Here is a 7,283-nt window from a genome sequence, read left to right as displayed (position 1 = left end):
GTTCACTGACTCAGCTTTCTTCCTGCAGTTGGCATCATTTTGTGTGTTTTGTGAAATGGAGGAGGACTTTGTGGATTGGTGTCAGAAGTAGGATTTGAACCCACCCAGACTAATACAGAGTGATATTGCCCACTTTGAGAAACACTGAGCTAAAGGGCTTCTCCTGACTCACATATCTGGGAGAGCTGAGTAAATCAAGATCAGCAGGAATAGAACAGGCCGGTGGCTGCAGAGGCACATGAATCCCAGGTCGGCTGCCAAGGTGGCAGGTCTCTGGTGACTCCTAGGATTGGTAGGCAGTATGGCAAGCGATTGGCCTACATCTAAAGAACTAGAAGTCAGCAAACCAGCTGCAGGATCCAGACCCAGCATAGCAAGATGCTTTCCCAGCGCATCTCCTTATATTGGAAGCAGGCCACAACCTCAAGGAGACCTCATCATAGTGGACTACTGGGCCTTAACTGCTAAACCACTGAGAGTTCTGGCAAGGCCAAGTTTATACCAAACCTTCACTATCACAGTAGGTGCTCAATGCATACTTCCCTCTCTCAGACCTCAATACATGTGTCCTTCACTCAGGGCCTGGTGTTCAGTGTTGGGTGAACATTCCACGCCACAGAACTCAACACATAGTATGTGTTCAGTATATATTCCCCTCCAGCCAGGTTTGGCACACAGTAGGTGTTCCACATACATGCCTCTCATAGGACTCAGCACATCATAGGTGCCAAGACACATCCCCTTCACACCAAACTTGGCTCATGGAAGGTGCCCAGTGGTACAGGAAGTATCACACAGTTGTGTTGAATACATGCCGGGTCTTTCCATGTCTCTGCTCTCTTTAAGAGCAGGAGTGTGTTTTCTACTCCTTAGGACCTACTCTCTCTCTCTCTCTTCCTAGGACTGGGTGCACAGTTGGTATCCAGTCAATATGGGATGAGGAGATGTCACCCCTCCTGCCTTCCAGCCTAGCTGAGCAGAGTGGACAGGAACATGCAGGCAATCTGAGAGAGGGTCACTTCTTTGCTTCCTTGGAGCTCAACGGCTGTTGGAGTGCAATTACTATCCTGTGCAAGGTCCCCAACTCTCCAGGGTCAACTCTGTGACTGTAGTCACTGCCTCACTAACCTGCTCATTAGCTCCTTGCTGGAGACCTCAGGGATGCTGCCGCCACCCACCTGACTCCCTCTCTCCCTCCCTCTCACTTTCCTGGGAAGGAGCTAAGCCAGACAGCTGGGGAGGGCCCCCGGCAGCTCCCAGGCACTGCACCATCAGCCCCAGGCCAGGACCAGCACTGGCTTGGAGGGATGGAGGACTGGCAAGTGAACCAACATGCCATTAGCATGAGGGAGAGGAGGGGCCATGGTGGTGCTCAGTCTGCAGTGGCCGGGCAGGGGGCACCGCACCTCCAGCTCTGGGGCTGCCTGGATGCTCTAGGCATTAACCAGGAGCACCTCTCCTTCCAGGCCCAGGGCTCTCTGCTAGGGATTTTGATGGCCCCTGACCCCCACAAGCCACACAGAGAGCAGGGGGGAGACAAGTAGAGCCAATAGGAAGTGCCCTATCCCCAAGGATGCCACCCCTACTGACAGGCATGACTGAGAAGGCATTTGATGGCTGCATGTATGACTGCAGAGACGGAGGATAACCCACCAGGTACTGGGGGGAGGGTGTGCAATGTTGTAGAGTGTGAAGAGGTTTGAAGGTGGGGATGAGCACCTCCCTCCCCGCCCCCTAATATATTTTTGTGGTCCATGCTGACATGGTAGCTTCTCCATCTCTGAGAGCCGGGGGAAGAGCAGAGAGAGGCCCTGGGTTCCACGATGGTACAGCAAGAAGAGTCCGATTTCAGCCTCAACCCCAGCTTCCTGGGAGGGCAGCCCTCTCTGGGCACGCTCTGAGAAAAGCTCTCCGGTCCATCCAGGACTCCACAGGAATCAGTGCTGTGGTGGATTGGTGATGTCTATTGTGGGGCACAATTCTGTATGGGTTCAGTCTCTTTCTTTGGCAGATGTGGAACTAAAGCCCAAGGATACCCGGGGCTAGGAAGAGAGGCCCTTCCTCTCCCAAACCCCTGTGGGGGCTCCCAGTGGCTGCTTAGTTGACAGTAGATCACTAGCCTTTCTTCTGAGTGCCCAACCCTCCAGCTTTTTGGTTAGCTCAGCTGGGCATGTTCCCTATCTGCATCACCGGCACCATGCGTCCCCTTCATCTCCATCCTGGTCTTCAGCAAGCAGCATCAGACAGGATGGATTTGGGGGGTCTGCAACCCCAGTCTGTCGGCTGTAGAGTGACAGCTCCTTTCCTCCTGTGGCATCTTTTGCAGCCGGGCTGTATGTTGGCCCCCAGGTTTGCTCTTGGTCACTCACTTCCGGGGTAGTGATGCCAATTCCTGCACCGGGGGAGCACCGACTGTATATGGGGGAGATGTAGCAAAAGGGCCAGCCCACCCTCTCATCTCCGACCCTGTCCTCTATGGCCTTGGGCCCATCTGACACCCATTTGAATTGAGCAGATGGTGGATGGAGAGGGACTTTGTGCGAGTCACCACAGCCTCCTCAGAGTCTAGCACAGGGCCTGACACACAGGAACCTCTTGCCAGGATTTGTTCAAGGCACGCTGCTGAATGAAATCCTGGCCTCCGCCGAGCTGTGGTTTCCTTGGGGTGTAAGCCCGCCCTCACAAGAGGCCAGCAAGGCTCATCATTAAGGGGGAGGCACCCATTGCCCAGGGGGATAAACTGCAGGCAAGATATATAAATAGCTACCCCTGGAATAAACAAGAACCCAAGTCAGTTATGTCCAGGAGCCTCCATCAAGGGCAGAGCAGCTATTCGCCTTCCAAGGAAGAATGGTCAGGCTGAAGTGAAGACGGATCCAGGAGTCCAGGGTGGTGCTGAAAGCCCTGTGGGCCAGAGGGGAATGAAGCCAGGTGCACGCAGCTCAGCCCTGGCAGAAAAAGGCGACCCCAGAGCCAGGCCAGTGATTGGCACCTTTGAAGATCAATTGAGCAGGTGGGGAACTCAGAGCTTTCATTCCCTGTCTGGAAATATCTCCCCAGAAAGGTCAGCCAGCAGAAGGTGGTGCCGATGCCAAGCCTGTGGTTGGCACACTGGGCCCAGTGCCTGGTTCAAAGGAGTCCAGTGCAGGGCAGCCATCCAGACAGGCCAACACTGCCTGTTAAAGGAGTGCTCATTTCTCACCTCTGAGCAGCTCTCCTCCACATCGCTCAGCCCCTTTCTGCAGCAGCAGCATCTCCTAGCAACATGGCCTGCACATCCTGGACCAGCTCAGACCCTCTCTCCACCTCGAATGAGAAGACGCCATGTTACACAGCCTCCTGAGGGGTTACAAGGGGATCCTACAACCAAGACCAAGAAGCCAGGATTCGGTGTCGCACTGCACTTGGCCCACCCCGGATGCTCTTTGGCCCTGTGCCTGGCCCTGCAGGAGCTCTGGACCACGGCAGGTGTGTCAGCACCAGCAGAGGGGCACAAGCCACCTTGCATCCTCCTGCTACTTGAGGTCCTCAGCAGCACACAACTCACCATCTCCTCTCCCCCAACACAACCCTGGACCCTCCTCAGGTTCTCCTGGGCCAGTCTTGATGGCTAAGGACTTCAAGATCATAAGATTCAATAAAGCCTATTATTCTGGGTATCCACAGCTCCAGCTACCCCGAATCCTATGACTATGGATACGGAATATATTTAAAGGAGAAGCAGGACTTCAGGCATAGTTTGATCTAAGAGCACAAAAATCAGTCTCTTTCTGTCTCTCAAGTCAAGGTACCTTTATTCTTGGACTCTATTGGGGCACATGATAGCTACTGGCAACATAAAGGCTAAACGTCTGCAGGTAAAAAACAAATAAGTTCTCTTCCCTAGCATCGGGAAGGAGAAGAGCCAATCAGGGTGCGATGTAGCAACGGCGAAAAATACAACTTTCCTCTAGTTCCTAAATGCTCCCCCCCAACCCACTATCATGATCCCAATTTGACCTTGCAAGTCTGACTAGACCAGAGGATGTACACTGATACAGATAGGAACTGGAAACGCAGGAATCCAGGATGAATGATCCCTTCAGGACCAGTGGTGTGAGTGGTAATACTGGGAGGGTGGAGGGAGGGTGGGGTGGAAAGGGGGAACCGATTACAAGGATCTACATGTGATCTCCTCCCTGGGGGATGGACAACAGAAAAGTGGGTGAAGGGAGACGTCGGACAGGGCAAGATATGACAAAATAATAATTTATAAATTATCAAGGGCTCACGAGGGAGTGGGGAGCAGGGAGGGAGGGGGGAAAATGAGGAGCTGATGCTAAGGGCTTAAGTGGAGAGCAAATGTTTTGAGAATGATGATGGCAAAAAAATGTAGAGATGTGCTTTACCCAATTGATGTATGTATGGATTGTGATAAGAGTTGTATGAGCCCCTAATAAAAAGATTTTTTTTTTAAAGTCCTCTTCCCTAGCAATTTGACAAGCAGTGCAAGGCCAGAGTCTCACTGGTGTGTCTTTTGCTTGAGGACATTTCTGAAGTAGACATTGTGGCTTAGATGCTCTGCCTGGTGTAGGCCTGGGCCGTATGTTCATGCTCCGGCCCAGATCGCATGGGCTGACCGTGCTGTTCTGGGGAACGTGGAGAGCTGCTATCAAAAGTGAGAGGGACAGATGCAGGAGGGAAAAAGAGCAGAGCAGTGGCCCCACGACACCTCAACTGAACACGCCCATGGTGCCTCAGAGCTGGTCCAGCCACGAGCCCATTTGCTGCTCCACTCTGGGAGCCTGAGTGGTCACTACTTTTCTTTTCTGCTATTTGGCAATCAGGCCCAATCTGTATGCTGAAACGTGCTCTGAATCGTAGGGAAGAAATGATAAGGTAAGAATTTCAAAGGGCAGCTCAAGAAGACAACGTCAAATATTCTAATGAAATGTGCAGATCTAGAGTTAGACAACCGAAAGGGAAGAACACACTCAGCATCTCTGAAACTAAACGAACTCAAGAGAAAAAAAAATCAAATCTTGAGTTGCAATATTGAAAGACACTATGGGCAAAATATTGACCGATGCATCAAAAGAAGATGGAATGACCACGCAGAGTCGCTGCACCAAACAGACCTAGTCGGTACCCCACTGTTTCAGGAGGTAGCATTTGGGCAAGAATCAATGGTGCTGATGGAAGAAGTTCAACTACACTGAAAGCATTAGCCAAAGACAAGGCTCCAGGAATGATGGAATACCCATTGAAGTGTTTCAACAAGCTGACGGGGCACTGGAAACACTCACTCTTCTATGCCAGGAAATTTGGACGACAGCTACTTGGCCAACTGACTGGAAGAGATCCATCTTTGTACCCATTCTAAAAAAGGTATGCTCAAATTATAGAACAATATCACATGCAAGGAAAATTTTGTTGAAGATCATCCAATAGTGGTTGCATTGACAGGGAGCTGCCAGAGGTTCAGGCCAGATTTAGAGGAGGACATGGAACAAGGGATATCATTACTGATGTCAAATGGATCTTGGCTCAAAGCAGAGAAGACCACAAAGACTTTACTTGTGCTTTATTGACCGTGCTAAGCCATTCAACTTGTGGACCATAACAAACTGTGAATAGTTTTGAGAAGAATAGGAATCCCGTGCCCAGCTATTAAAAGATATAGCATCTGGGGTCTTAAAGGCTTGAAGTTAAGCAAGCGGCCATCTAGCTGAGAAGCAGCAAAGCCCACATGGAAGAAGCACACACCCCGGTGTAATCGTGAGGTGTCCTGGAGACCAGGCAATGGGCATCAGGAGATGCCCAACAAACAACAAACAAACAAACAAAAATGCATTGGTGAGAATGTGGGGGAGGGGAGGTTGGAGCGGAGACCCAAAGCCCATTTGTGGCCAAGGGAAGGAACATCCCCCCACAGAGGGGTCTCAGGGAGGGGATGAGTCGATCAGGGTGCAGTAGAGCACCAGTGGATCACACAATAATCCTCTGATCCCTTGAGGCCTCCGCAGCCCTCCTATCATGACCCCAGTCCCACTCTGGACGAGACGGGAGCATGTACATAGGTATAGGCAAGAGATAAAACTCACGACACATGGAACCCAGGAACAGGAATGGGAAAAGCAATACCAAGGGGGTAGGGAGAATGGGGGGAGAGATGGTGAGGGAGGGGTAGGGTACTGATCACAGTGAATGGTACATAACCACACCCCCATCCAGGGGTAAGAACAACAGAAACCAGAGGAGAAGGGAGACAACGGTTGGTGTGAGATTTGAAATTAATAACAATCTATAATCTGTCAAGGGGCCACAAGGATTGGGCGTGGGGAGGAGGGAGCGGGGAAAAAAAGAGGAGCTGATCCCAAGGGCTCAATGGAAAGTAAATGTCTAGAAAAGAATGATAGAATATATATACTAATATGTCAGATACAATTGATGTATGGATTGTAACAAGAGTTGTAAGATCCCCCAGTAAAATGATCATAAATAAATAAATACGAAGAAGAAAAGGAATCGTAGAATACCACATTGTGGTCTTGAGGGATTTGTACAGGATTCATGAGGCAGTTGTGTGAACAGGACAAGGGCATTCTACAGAGTTTAAAATCAGGAAAGGTGTGCATCAGCGTTGCATCCTCTCACCGTACTTGTTCAGTGTGCTGAGCAAATCATTGGAGGAGCTATATTATATGAAGAAGAGTGTGGCATCAGATTGGAGGAAGGCTTATTAACCTGTGATATGCAGATGACTCCACCTTGCTTGCTGAAGGTGAGGAGGACGTGAAGCACTTGCTGATGAAGATCAAGGATTGCAGCCTTCAGTATGGATTACAACTCACTGTAAAAAAAAACCCAAATCCTCACAATTGGACCAATGCCTAACATCATGATCAATGGAGAAAAGGGTAAAGTGGTCAAGGATTTTGTCTTGCTTGGATCCACAATCAATGCTCGTGGTGTAAGGAAAACCCTAGTAGGGAATTTTAACCTTTGGAAAAGAAACTAAGCACACTGCCTCTCCTCTGTCCTTTCTCATTCCCAGAGCACATCCCTCTTACACGCGCGCGCCCCCTTCCTCCTTCACTAAGGAGCTGGTCTGCACTAGAAACCCCTGCCTATGCCACTCGGGGCCCTGCTCGCACAGATAAAGTCTAAAAACTATGCCCATCCAACATCAGGGCCAGACCTTCCAGAATGTAGCTCCCCTGGGTCGCCGGCTAATAAATGGTTCCTGTTCTCCGAGAGTGCCTCCTGGTCATTCCTGAGTCACCGGTTTGCTGCTGCAATGG

Source organism: Echinops telfairi, unplaced genomic scaffold, assembly GCF_000313985.2.
Source record: "Echinops telfairi isolate 266 unplaced genomic scaffold, ASM31398v2 ScPeMD7_7457;HRSCAF=8495, whole genome shotgun sequence".
NCBI lineage: Eukaryota > Metazoa > Chordata > Mammalia > Afrosoricida > Tenrecidae > Echinops > Echinops telfairi.
This window is presented reverse-complemented; position numbering follows the sequence as displayed.